The sequence below is a fragment of the Pseudonaja textilis genome, chromosome 3, assembly GCF_049901715.1.
Source record: "Pseudonaja textilis isolate UNSWEBS1 chromosome 3, rPseTex1.2, whole genome shotgun sequence".
NCBI lineage: Eukaryota > Metazoa > Chordata > Lepidosauria > Squamata > Elapidae > Pseudonaja > Pseudonaja textilis.
Genome location: NC_141992.1, coordinates 180,421,388 through 180,435,881, shown reverse-complemented (window position 1 = coordinate 180,435,881; position 14,494 = coordinate 180,421,388). Strand labels below are relative to the sequence as shown.

The following is a 14,494-nucleotide window of genomic DNA, read 5'->3' as shown; positions in this document are numbered from 1 at the left end:
CCATATATAATATAAGGTCTTTCTCTACTCCATGTGGTTGTATATCATGACAACAGTAAAGAAAAAAACAGTAATATGATGAAAACTACATTTTCCCAAGTAAACCATGTGGAGATCATACAGATGAAATCTTTGATTCCCCTCCTTCTTCCCTTTCTGCTTTTAAAGCAAGTGGTAACAACAAATCCGTATAGTGTATTGTACATTTATACAAGATCACCGTACCGTGGTTTAAGTATATGCTTCCTTCTCCAATTTTGATTGTGCTTCTTCTATTGCCCCTTTTAATTTTGCAAAATATAACACATTATCTGACTTCAGATTCACTCAAGTCATTTTAATAAATATATCTCTTAACCTTAGTGATGGTGTTTTATTGTTCATGCTTCTGACATTTAATTATGCCATCTCCAGCTGTTGATGGATACAAGGTCAATTGTTGATTAATATTCATTTCAGTGGAGTTAAACATTTGATAAACTCTTATGATAAACTCTTGGTCTATGAGCCACATGTTCCTTTTTGAATGCTCTGAGAATGTTTGAACGTGTTTCAATGATTATTGATTTTAAAGGAAGATCAAGTAGGAATGGTTAAATTGGTTATTTTATTTGAAGAGGAAGATACGTTTTCATTGGATATCACTTCTGGAATTTGTGCTTGTGAAGAAAACAAATTAAAACTTTGACTTTGGTTTTGTTGATTAGAAAGATTTGATGTTATAGGAATGGCTAATTATATATTAATGTGTAAAAGCAAAAAGTTGAAGTTGGAATGTGTTTGTCCTGTGTTGTGCTAAGAGGAGTTGGAAGTCAATGCTCATTTTCTTTCTTTTTTCTCTTTTCCCTTGTATCTCTTACCCCTTTCTCTCCACTTCCTTTCCTTCCCTTAATTTCCCATTTTTTCTTCTCTTCTTTGTATTTTATATAATTAAAATAAAAATATTTTGACATGAAAGACTTGAAAGACTAGGCTAGGGATAGATCATCATGGAAAAAATCAATGAGGTTGCAAGGAATAAAAAAACCCTTGATGTGCAGACCTGCTTCAAATGTTCTGTATTTTTTTGGAACAGTTAGGTATGGCAAAATACTGAATGAAAAGGGTGAACTCAAATCTATGCAAGAACTAGAGAAACAAGGAATAAGGATGATTTGGTTTTCATATGTGCAAATACATTCTAGATACAATGAAGACTTTAAAACAAAAGGTTTTTATGATAAATTAACTTGAGTTAGACAAAATTTTGACAGGTACTGATGAAAAGGTGATCAAAAAATTATATGGGTACTATTAAAGGTTAAACTAGAAAAACAACAAGTTAAAGAAATAATTATTGCTTGGGGAAAGAACTTTGGATATGGGATAGATTTAGAGAAATGGCAAAAAATATGGTCTTGAAATTATACAATGACAATGTCAGCATTTGTATAAGATGTTTTACGGGTGGCATTTTCCCCCAGCAAGAATAGCAAGAATGTTAAAGAATAAGTTGGAGAAATGTTGCAAGTATCATCAGATACCTGGATCATATTATCACATGTGGTGGACATGTGGAGAAGCTAAAAGATATTGGACTAAAATCCACACATGGTTGGAAAAAATGACAAAAAAAGAATATAGATTTAAAACCAGAAATATTTTATTGGGCATCATATCTGAAATATACAGTAGAGAATTGATATACTTGATTGTAAATGTATTAACAACGGCTAGAATTGTATTTGCTAAAAATTGGAAAAATGAGAAAATTCCAATGGAAAATGAAGTTATTAAGAAAATAATGGAGAAATGAGTAAATTGACATTTGAAATTAGAGAGCAAGAAGATAAACAATTTTATAAGATATGGGATTTATTTTATCAATGGTTAGACAAAAAAAACAGGGAAATGATATATTTTATAATGCTTTATAATATAATGCATAATAGAATTGTAGGGATAAAGTAATGAAAGGATATTTTATTATTGAATAGATTGGTGAAGATAATTGAATGTTACAAAATAGGTTAAGGAAAAATGGTGATCTGCTCACATAAAATGATGGGATATTAGTAACAGTCTAGCAAATAATTAATAATGATAACAATATAAAAATATATAGCGGAATTAAAGTATGAGAATTAATTTTAATTAGAAGGGAAAGACTACAGAGATTTTGCACGAGTGATTTGTACCAATCGACACACTGTATGTAATTGAAAGATGGTTATATGCTTTATGTTTATGTTTTGTTCATGTTTGGGTAAAAAATAAAAAACCTTTTTAAAAAAATGTTCTGAATTTTTTAAATATATAAATATGTAAAGAATTGTTTCTGTCTTGTTCAAAGGAAAAGTAACATCTCAACAGAATCAAATTAGACATTTTCCAAATTTTTGACATACCAAGCCTAAAATGTTCATCATCACTTCACTAAGCCAAATTAGCTCTCATTTTAGCAAACAACTTTTCCTGCCACTTTTAAAACAATCAATCAAAAAAATCAATTTTGTATTTATGCTAGGCAGGGGATGTACAACCAATTTTCTTTCTTCAGTGGGTCATTGAGAAATGTGAGAATGTATGAATGTGAGAAAGAAATATATTGTACAAATGTTTAGAAAAAGTATTTGATGAATATGAAATACTTTGCATGAAGATAGATTGTATAATGCAACAAAAATATGAAAATTAATGGTGGCTGTATTTGACAGGGATAAATGGTCTGACATATTGCAAGTTATGATCAATTGCAAGCTGCAATAAATGGAGAAAAACCAAAGAAAATGGAAGGGTGTATGTATGTATCCTCTGAGAGAAGTCTTACTAAAGATCAGAAAATGGATAAAGAAACTTTAAGGTTTGCAAATGCTGATAGAAATCTATTGGGTTGAATATGGCCTGTTCTAAGGAATGAACATTTGACAGAAGAAAAATTGCCTATATATAAGAGTGTTAATGTATGAAAGAACTGACTCCAGAAAAGAAATTCAAAGATGTTATGCCAGATGGAGTGAATAGTTATTCAAGCATGTAATGTATTTGTGCTAAAGAAATGTAAGACAAAAGGAAATCATAGTCTGAAGCATGGCCAGAAGCAAAGATAACCTCCTGTGCTTAAAGTTGTTTGATTTAAATATACACAAATCGAAAAATAAAGGCTACCGTGTTAACATCTAGAAAAAAAAAAGTATGCATTTATTGGCAAAATCCTTGAAAGTAAGGTTAGGCTACCACCCAGCAGTCAATTGACAAGAATATTCTTGTATACTTTTGCTTTGATTTGTACAAGTAAAATAAGTCAGATATTACTTTTAAACATGAAAAAGCTGAGATCAATAATCCTAGAGGATCCTTTAATGTGCAAGTACCTGTCCATTTCCTTTGACTCTTGCCCCAGATTAAAGGCTATGCTCCTTAATTATACTGCACTGAGAAATTAAAACAAACAAATTTTAGGTATTTCATATCTTAGATATTTTTTTATTCTGATTATCTTTATCTGTATCTATCTATATCATCTATCTTATATCTATCTTATACCTATCTCTATCTATAGATAGAGATAGATAGATAGATAGATAGATAGATAGATAGATAGATAGATAGATATAGAGATATAATCAGAATAAAGATATATATAAAAACTGACTTCCTGCTTTATTTTTTTCTTTATTACAATAATTTGTGAGATAAGTTGGGCTGAGGGAGAGTGGCTGGCTCGAAGTCACCCAGTGAGTTTTCATGCCTAAGGCAAACTAGTATTTATAGTCTCCTCTCTGGACTGGTACCTCAACCACTAGACCAGTGATGGTGAACCTACAACATGTGTGTCAAAGGTGACACACCACAACATTTTGGTTGACATACCAGTGTTCACCAAAACCCAACATCAATTACTTTCAAAAGCCCACCCATTCTTGAGCACTTTCAATGCCTTGGAGGTTGTAAGAGAGAATGGGGTGAGCTCTTGTGAAGCCTACAGAACCTCCAAACATTGTAAGAGAATGGGATATGTTTTTGTATGGTTTTCAGAGGCTACAGAGGCCACAGAAGGACATTCTCCAAAGCTGCTTCAAGAATAAAGCATTGTGCAACCCGGAGTTGCCTCAAATGGTCTGCATGAATGCATAAAGAATCGTTTTATATCTATCTATATCTATTGTTTTATATCTATATATCTATATCATTCAGGGGGAAGGATAACATGCTAGCAGAATCAAATTAGATTTTTTTCCAAATTGTTGACATACCAACCCTAAAATGTATGTCACCACTGCACTAGACCAAACTTCTCATTTTAGTAAATTAACTTTTCCTGCCACTTTTTTTAAATAGTTGGCCTGATATGCAAAATAATACCTTTCTAATTATAGATAAGGTTCTTTGCCTAATTTTTGAAAGGATACTTTTCTGTGATAAGAATGTAAATTCTGTAAAATGAATCAGTCCTGTACTTTTCATTTTGAAAGGACACTGACAATACTACTGTAGAGATGTGGAAATAACTAACTCCTGTCTGCTGGTTCCTGATAATTATATGCAAAGGGACACAGCTGGATCCTGGACAAGATGGCAGCAAATGTCATCCTGATTTGCCAGGAGCAGAATTAGTAAATTAAGAGAGGGGAAATGAAGGCTATCATCTATTTCCCCCTCCCTGAAAATCCAGGGTCAATGGTGCCACTGATTCTGACATTTCCAAGAGTAACCTTTTAATATAACCTTATGGTGTAAAATAATTATCCGCAGTTTGACCAGAAGGTCAGAAAGATATGGCTCATGCTTTCAAAGCTAAATCTGAACAAAAAAAGTTTGCAACTTCTTAATTTTTAAAATGAAATAGCCCTACTCCATAAACATGTCCATACCAGCAAGATGAGTAGAGGAACAATTTGTTTAATAAAGCTTTGGTAGATGTTGAATGAGGCTACGTGGTCCACATTATCTTGGGCAGAAACACGGTCTCATCCAAGATATGATTCTCCTTGATAGGTTGCATGAGCAAACAAAAATCATGATTATTGATTGCCTGTTTTAATCAGTAAGTATTTATAGCAAATGAAATTAAGTACTTAATTTGTATTAGTATTCATAGATTGTTTCATAGTAATTCCCTTTTATGGAAACAGGCATTGTTTTCACTGCATTTATTAATGACCAAATAGCAAAATAGCTATTCTGAATTGAAGATGAAACTTTGAGTCCTATAATTGGCTATGATGCTTGAATTGCAAGACTTAGTTAAATCACTGAAATCACATCCTGGACATAAACTGTTTCAGGACACCACTACAGGGCATTGCATGCCAAAACAACTAGACACAAAGATAGCTTTTTCCAATGCCATCACTCTGCTAAACACCTAATTCCCACTGCACTGTTTTATGTTTAAAGATATTTACCCATGTAGTATTGCTGTATTGCTATTATCCTTCTCATCTTCTCAGCTTTCCTACTATCTTCTCCTATTGGTATCTTATGATTTATCACTTGTTGTTTCTATCTTATGATTTATGATTGTATCTTGTGAGTCATGATCTATGACTTAGCACTTTTATGTTTTTATGTACACTGAGAGCTTATGCACTGGAGACAAATTCCTTGTGTGTCCAGTTACACTTGGCCAATAAAGAATATTCTTATCAGTGCCAGAGATGCAGCTGCCTTCCAAAAGTTGGATTATGTTGAAAATGAGGATCATATGACCACAGCAGCAGCTTGGCAGCACAACTGCCAAAGCACAACTTTCCCAAGTTTCATTTCATTTTGGTGGAAGTAATGGATCCTGGCATTCTTCAAATTAGCCTATTTAAGGTACCTTTTTTGATGATGTTTTGTCCTATGATGTACCATTTCACCCAGTCAAAGTTTATAGACTCAAGAGTTTTGGTAGTATCTAGATTACTAAACCAAGATTAGTATATGCACAAAGGAAGAAATATTCAGCCTTACCCAACATGGAGGAATGTTCGTTGAAATTGACAGAAATTGCTGAGATAGACAAACTCTTTGATTAGAGAAAGGACAAGGACTACATTTTTTCATGGCTGGAATTCCTTATGGACCTTGTGTCCAAAGATGGAGGAGGAGGAGGATTGGGAGCCTAACACAAAGGATAATTCCAATGTTCCTGCTCAGCTAAGTTCACTTGCCAACCAAATTGAGGAACAGGATAAATAATAGTGTGAGCTGCAAATCAATGAACTTTTCACATTATCTCTGATGTTATTTTACTTTTAGTTCCATTACATTAATGGGGGCAAGCTCCTAGCTCAAGGGCATGTAGATATAGCTGAAGCTTATTATGTAAAGGAATGATGTTACTTCCTTAAGCTTTCAATAAAGAAAAGATAAAGTTAGAACATCAACTAAGAAGGATTGGAAATACATTATTTTTCCTGGCTCTTGCAGGCTACGGAAAAGAGACAGCTTTCACTGAACTGAGCAATCTTTGCCAAATATTAATTTATTTCCAAAATAGGTGCTTGCAGTATAGAAAGTGGTTGGGAGCCACACAGAGTTAGTTGAAAGATGGAAGAAAAAGAAAGAAAGAAAGAAAGAAAGAAAGAAAGAAAGAAAGAAAGAAAGAAAGAAAGAAAGAAAGAAAGAAAGAAAGAAAGAAAGAAAGAAAGAAGGATGGATGGGAGGGAGGGAGGGAGGGAGGGAGGGAGGGAGGGAGGGAGGAAAATTTCTACTCTGGGTATTTCATGCAAATATTTCAACTTCACTGTTCTTTATGTGCCTAAGTTAACAATTCACACACCAATGACAAAGAAATAAGAAAAACACTTTCAATGTATAATAATTGCTTTAGACTTAGGGGAAGAAACAGATGCTTTTTTTTCAAATTTTCCAGCTGTGTTAAGGATTTCAAAGTAAACTAACGTATTACTTTTATTTTATTTATTATAATTTGGCAAACAGAAACAAAAACAGGAATAATATAAAAAACAATGGCAGGGACAATAGGCACATTTGTGCACTTATGCACACCCCCTTTACGGGCCTCTTAAGTATGGAGTAAGGTCCACAAAAATCAATTTGCGACTAAAACTGTGAAAAATTGTAGCTGAGACAACTGAATCAGGTAGAGCGTTCCAGACTCTATTACAAAAATTGTATTTTTTACAGTCAAGTTTAGAACACTTAATAGTGAGTTTAAAACAGTTGTTCATGCACGTATTATTGTGATCAAAACAAAAAAAGTCATTTATAGGTAAAACATTGCTGCGTACAATTTTGTATGCAATACCTAAGTCTGACCACAAGTGACACAGTTCCAGGTTATCCAAACCAAGAATTCCAAGCCTAGTAGCATAGGGAACTGTGTATTGTTACTTTTTAACAATACACAAGCACTATCATATATAGATCCATGCATGCATATTCACACACAACAACCCCACAAACACATACATGTATGTTTTTGTGCATGTGTGCATATACGCTCATCACACATCAAGGATCAAAGAGATGCTTTTCTTTTTCTCTGACAACTATTTGACTGAGGACTCTGTTATCCTCATTGCCAACTACATTTATTAATCTGGGGCCAGTTGGAGAAGCATTTTTACTATCCAGCCTCTCTAGCTTTTCCTCTTTGCATCAGATGATATTATCTATATAACCGAGTGTTGCCAATGGGACAGCAAATCAGTCAAATAGAATAAAAGCTGGTGAGGAAAATGCAGCAGAATTTATCTGCATGGCATTATTTTTCTCAGACACTAAAAATATTACCAAAACATAACACATGTCTAAAAAAAATTCTGTTCTGAACTTGACACCCTCCCAAATCTGCTGTATGAGTACAATGTCCAAAGCTTCCTAATGAAATGGCTAGCCCTTGGTCTCTGACATTTTTCTATGTGATTGCTTGTACATCTGGTTCAGCCCATGGAAAAATGCATCTAAAAACAGACCTGAAAACAGGTCTAAAGGTACCCTCTCTTCATTATGTGTATTTTCTCTCAAGCGAAGTATTTTTTAAAAATTCTTTGAGACTTTGAGCTAAGAGTTACACTGGAACATGTGGAAATTGGGAAGTCTGACAAGATTATGATGTTCTGACTTGCACATTAGTTAAGTGGATGTGGATCAAGGAGGAAATCGAGGGACAGATGCCAAGATTCTCTTGCCAGGAGAGTGGAGAAATATGGTTTTTCTGTACATAGCCTATCTATATGGTCTCCATAGGATTAGAGGACAAAATGGACAGTTTTGGAGGCATCAGGGTGCAGAATAGGGATAAGAAGTTATAGGGAGTCTCATCATCCTAGTAGCAACACAGTTCCTATTGCAATTCACAAAGTACAAGTTATAGCTCTCAAAACATCCAATTTGGAGTAACTCTGCCCTGAAGCTTACACTGCTTGCTACTCCTGGCTGGGATTTTTTAGCTAATTTCACAAATTCCAGTCCAGAACATTGGATGGCAAAAAAAATACAAAGAATAAAAATAAAGAGAAGATGCAGAAAAGAAAAGAAAAGAGAAGAAAACAAAAGAATGTAATAAAGAAAAAGAAAAGAAAGATATAAAGAAGTGATTTACCTCCTTCATAAGCATAAACAATTTTAATTTATCACCTCCTCTTAAAATACAATAAATGATCTCTTTGTTCTCTTTTCTTACCTATAAACAAATCTATTAAGCCTTGTTATTTCAGTCCTGATGTCAGCAAAAGTCCATTAAAGTTACTAGAGATAACAAGATATCTATTTTAACTGTGATCAAATAAACCAACTTTATATTCCTTCTTTTACTTTATCTTAATATTGAGTCTTATAATGTTGTAGAACTTGATTTATTTTCATTTTTTAAATTCTCCCTTGTCACAAGATTCTTTAAAACTTCAACAAGCCTCTTTTGTTAATCCAATATAGAAAAATTATCTAGATCACCTCTTGGTTTCTTCATCATTTTTATTTATTAAGACATCACCCAGTTTCTTTTGTATGTTCAATGTAATATCTTTACTATGTCAATCTTATACCCTGTGATTTATAAATTCACTTTCAAATCAGCCTCACTCTTATTCTGCCTCCATAACATTTTAGATACAATTCTCCATAGAGGCAGCTGTCCCCATTGACACTATTAAAATTAACTTCTGAATCTGTTGTTCAAAAATATTCTTCAATATGTGCAATGTTAGAATAGTTTGCTTTGTTCTTTAATTGTAAGTTGAACAGATCTGCCAACATCTAGAAACAGATCTGCCAACATCTCGAAACAAGTAAAGTAATAACTAGCAGTCAGCATTGGTTTGTTAAGACCAGATCATGCCAAACCAATCTTATTTCATTCTTCAACACAGTGACTCAATTAGTAGACCAGCAAAATACTGTGGACATAATATATTCAGATTTCAGCAAGGCATTCGACAAAATAGACCACAACCTACTTCTTAGTAAGCTAGAAGAAAATGGATAGATAGCACCACCACTAGATGGACTCGCAATTGGCTGGCAAACTGTACTCAGCGAGTAGTCCTTAATGGGGCTAAGTCTACATGGAGGGAAGTAAGTAGTGGAGTGCCACAAGGTTCAGTTTTAGGCCCAGTACTCTTCAATATCTTCATTAACGACTTAGATGAGGGAATAGAAGGGGAACTTACCAAATTTGCAGATGATACTAAGCTGGCAGGAATAGCTAACACCCAAGAAGATAGGCTCAAGATCCAAATGGATCTTGACAGACTAGAACACTGGGGCATACCTAACAAAATGAAATTCAATGTAGAGAAAAGTAAAGTCCTCCACTTAGGCAAGAAAAACCAAAAATACACATATAGACTGGGTGAAACCAGGCTCAATAGCAGTAACTGTGAGAGGGATCTTGGAGTCTTAGTGGACAACCAGCTAAATATGAGCCAGCAGTGTGCAGCAGCAGCCAAAAAAGCTAATGCAATCCTAAATTGTATTAACAGAGGGATACAATCAAGATCAAGGGAAGTACTAATACCACTCTATAAAGCCTTAGTAAGACCACACCTAGAGTACTGCATACAGTTTTGTTCACCACATTATAAAAAAGATGTTGAGACTCCAGCAAAAGTACAGAGAAGAGCAACCAGGATGATTAGGGACTGGAGGCTAAAACATACAACAAATGGTTGCAAGAACTGGGCTTGGCTAGTCTAGTAAAGAGAAGGATCAGGGGAGACATGGATAGCAGTCTTCCAATATTTGAGAGGCTGCCTCAGGGACGAAGGAGTCAAGCTATTTTCTAAAGCACCTGTAGGCCAGACAAGGAATAATGGATGGAAACTGAATAAGGAGAGATTTAACCTGGAAATAAGGAGAAACTTTCTGACAGTGAGACAATGGAACAGCTATAGTAGTATTTTAAATGCATCTATCTTATTCTGTTTGCAACTTTCTAACATCAAAATTATGAACACTCTTTTAGAGTTTATTCCAACAAAATTTATGTTCTCAAACTTATAGTTGAAACTTTCTTTCACTAAGGATTAAAGGAAACTCATTTGATATCGTCAGGCATGCTGATCCAAAAGTACCTAATAACTAATAGCTGAAAAGCAGTTAACTACCAATTTCTTGAAGTAGATAGAAAACAAACCATTTGAATTTAGCGCCAACTGTGGCTTGAACAAAATTGTTGTTTCCTTGACTCCCAGAGCTCAAAACCCACCAGAAACTCTATCTTGCAATTGCTTTGATGAAGAACTGTCTGGATACTTGTGGGTGATCTTGAGTCCTCTCCTTATCTGGAGAAAATTACTGAAGAACCTGTGTACTGATTTCTGCTTTATTCCACTGCACTTGCCTATGTTGTTGATTTGCTTAAGATGTTTTGAAGGGATCTTATTCTTTGGCATGGTACAGTGATGCTAAGCATAGTAGCCTGTTGATTATTTCAGAAATACTTTTGATATAGAAGTGTCTTTGCTATAAATTATACTGGTTGTGTTGAGGAGGGTTGCATAGTAAGGAACTTTTGATGAAGTTGTGAGGTTACCCGATGTGTTGGACGAGGTAGTATAGGTAGTCTGTTTCAACACAGTGCCTCTTGGCTTCTCATGAGCACATGGCTAGAGTCAGTTGATTTTTCTCTAATTTTGCCACTGTTTCCTCCATGAGGAGTCAGCTGCAACATGCAGTATAATGACTATCACAGCCACTACTTAGGGCCAGAAAGGTAGAAGACTGGCATATCTATGAACATCATCTGGAAAACATGATGAAAACTCCTTAATTTTACAATGGGTGAACAAACTCCACCAGTTTTAATTGATAAATTAAACATTTTAGATCAAGGAAATCTAAAATGTTAGAGAATTCCTGCAAGTTTGACATTTAGAAAAAGCACTCATCCATAAACACATAGAGAGCCCGTTTAACATACCATTTAGCATAGAAAACCTATGCTAAAGAAGGAAACAATCCCATCTAACAGCCAACGCCTAGATAAACAAGAAACCACATCAGATAAACAACCTCAGCCAAGGTACCTTCGAGGAGGAAGCTACATCCCCACCAAGACTGGCAGACAAAGTTTGAATATACTGTATAAACTGCCAGTAAATCCCATACTCATACTTTATTTATGAGTATTTATTTATGTATTTATTAAATTTATATACTGCCCATATCTCGTGGTTCAAGGCAACTCTCATATAATGATGATGTTACTTTGTCTGGTAGTGAAATGTCTGCAAGACTACAACTGAGGTCAGAGAGCACCAAAATCTCAACAATTTGAAGGTCTAGTGACACAGACATCAACAAATACTGTATTTCCATGGACAGGCAACATAATCAAACATTGATTTTAAGCAAATAAAAGTTTCTAAGACCTATCCAGATTCTATATTTTAATTTCCTACACTATGTTTTATATTGACTAGATGTGGTTCAGTGATAGATTCCATATCTTTGCGAGGAACATTCTGGGGGATTGTATTTGCTCTCCGCACTTACTGACTTAATCTGATCATATTTTTCCTGACCTTTTACTGCATTTGAGCACTTAATTAGAATCCCTGAGGCAGAACCAGTATCTAAAAGTTAATCTTTGACAAAAGTTCCCTTCATCAGTCAAAGCTGCATCAGTCCAACATAATTCCTCCCAGGCTATAGAAGCTTTTTCTTATTTCTACAATGTTGATCTTTGATTAATTTTCCCTCATTTGGTTTGTCAATGCCCCTCCTTCCTTCAGAAGGAAAATGCAGAATTTGGACCTGCCTACACACCAACCAACCAATTGGTTATGTGCCATAATTTTGCTGCTTTTGTTCCAGTTGCAGGAATAAACTCAAACACATCAGTGGTACCTTGTAATTTCCAAAAGACTTTCTTTATTCTCTGAAAAAAACAAAACAAAAAAAAGACAGCTACTTTTCAACTGTGAAGTACTCAGGAATTTCTTGCTTAAAAAAATACCTTTATTGTATTGTTGGAAGTAGTAGTTGCATGAGACTTTTTATTAATGGTTTAATTAGGGTTGAGCACTCAGACTTTCTAATACTGGTTTAGTTAGAGTTCATAAGTATTAGTTTTATGAGACTTTCTATTACTGGTTTCCCCTCCTGCCTATGGCAACTCAAGAGCAAGCCAGGAATGCTTTACAAGTTGACACTTACACAAATAAGGCAGGGCCACGTGCAGCTAAAGTGTTAAAGGTAGCACAGTGTTGCAATTTGAGACTTTAGCCTGAATTGAGATAGTGTTTGACTTCTATTAATAGATTATCAAGACATCCAAAGTCAGTTTATAAAGGGACTCTAGAGCACTGACATTTACCAAAATGGAACTTGGGTTACTTTCTTATGTAAAATCAGTTAATTTTTGGCACTGCTCAAGTGTGTTAAGTGTTCATTCCACATGGGTCTGAGACCATACATAGAGATCATAGTCAATAAATTTGTTGCAACCACAGTATGTGCTGCAGTGACTATAAATAGTGTTAGACAATAACAATAATTGAGAAATGCTTCGTGTGAAGAACTGTAATCTTTTCAAGAAAGATTGGCCAGTACATAAATGAATACAGTTGATCCTCAACTTGATAACACAATTGAGTCTAAATGTTCTATTGTTAAGCAAACCAGTAGTCAAATGTGTTTTGCCCCATTTCACTATATTTCTTGCCACGGTTATTAAGTGAATATCTGCAGTTGTTAGTAACATGGTTGTTAAGTGAACCTGGCTTCCCCATTGACTTTGCTGTCAAAAGATTGCAAAAGACAATCACATGACCCCGGGATACTTCAGTCATCAAAAATATGAGCCAGTTGCCAAGCATCCAAATTCTGATCATGCAACTATGGGTATGCTGCAAAAGATGTTAACTGTGAAAAAACAGTCGTAAGTCACTTTTTTCAGTGCTGTTGTAACTTCAGTCACTAAATAAATGGTTATAAGTCAAGGACTACCTGTGTAACTCATTAGATAGGCTTCCATGTTCCTCTTCATAGAATTTTTCTCTAGAAGAGCTGCAAAAGAAATAAAACCATCTGCCAATTTTTCCTAGGATTGGTTAGATAGGCAAATTTTTAAAAAGTCTTTCATGCATTATGTACTTACAATAGAGACAAAATGAGCATGGGGACAACATGTACCTGGAAGGAAAACGTTCTCTGTTTTCATTTACAGAACAAAGGTCACATCAGGTAAGGTAGCTTCATGGTTTTCAGGTAGTACACAACATTTTACTTATTTATAAGAAGTATTGACCAAAATCTCTAATTCAGCTACAAGTACTCTCTGGACCAATGCAACCAAACAGATTGCTGCTGGATGCATTAACTATTAACCATTTGAAATATGTACAAGACTTAATGTGCCTTGGCAGTCTATATGTTTTTTATCAGAGAAGCTGGTAGGATTCAGAGATTGTAATGAACTGTCTAATAGCCAAAATGCATCTTTACAAAACTGATGCCTCCTTAAAGAAATCAAGTCAAACGCTATGGAGTTTTCTATAACTACAAAGTTCTATAGCTACAAATGGAGTTTTCCATAGCTACAAAGTCTATGATGTTCCATCTTATCCTTACTACACATAGATAAGATAGCTAAGACTTTATCTACTTGGGGTCCACAGGTCTCAGGCCATAATGCATTACATATAGATAGATGGTAGGTAGGTAGGTAGGTAGGTAGGTAGGTAGGTAGGTAGGTAGAGATAGAAATAGAGATAGAGATAGAGATAGAGATAGAGATACAGATACAGATACAGATACAGATACAGATGATATATAGAAATAGGTATAGATATACTGTACATCTAAAAGCATCCAAGCCAATATGTGAAATAGTTCTGTGGTACTCAGTGCATCACTTGCAATGAATGCCAATCCTTGAACTGCTCAAGAGCCCTCTTATCTTTCATAGGTTCCTTAAGGTAACAATAAAATCAGAGCCACAAATGAAAGCCTTTTATTTTTCAGAGCAAAAATTTGATTAAAATATCTGGTCCTTCTCTGCTTCACTTCAGCTGCTATCTGTTGGTTCTGCTAGACTTGAATGCTGTTCTTATTATCC

General features: G+C 34.7%; 1 long non-coding RNA gene across 1 annotated transcript in view; it reads right to left on the bottom strand.

The window, feature by feature from the left end:
- The window catches only part of LOC148126444 (uncharacterized), a 49,383-nt gene extending 35,720 nt beyond the window's left edge, over positions 1 to 13,663 (bottom strand). The window contains exons 1-2 of the long non-coding RNA XR_015742632.1: positions 13,570 to 13,663; positions 13,384 to 13,443 (exon numbers count right to left, since the gene is read on the bottom strand). This is a non-coding gene — a long non-coding RNA (uncharacterized LOC148126444). The remainder of the gene's footprint in view (positions 1 to 13,383; positions 13,444 to 13,569) is intronic.
- Positions 13,664 to 14,494: the final 831 nt, after the last annotated feature.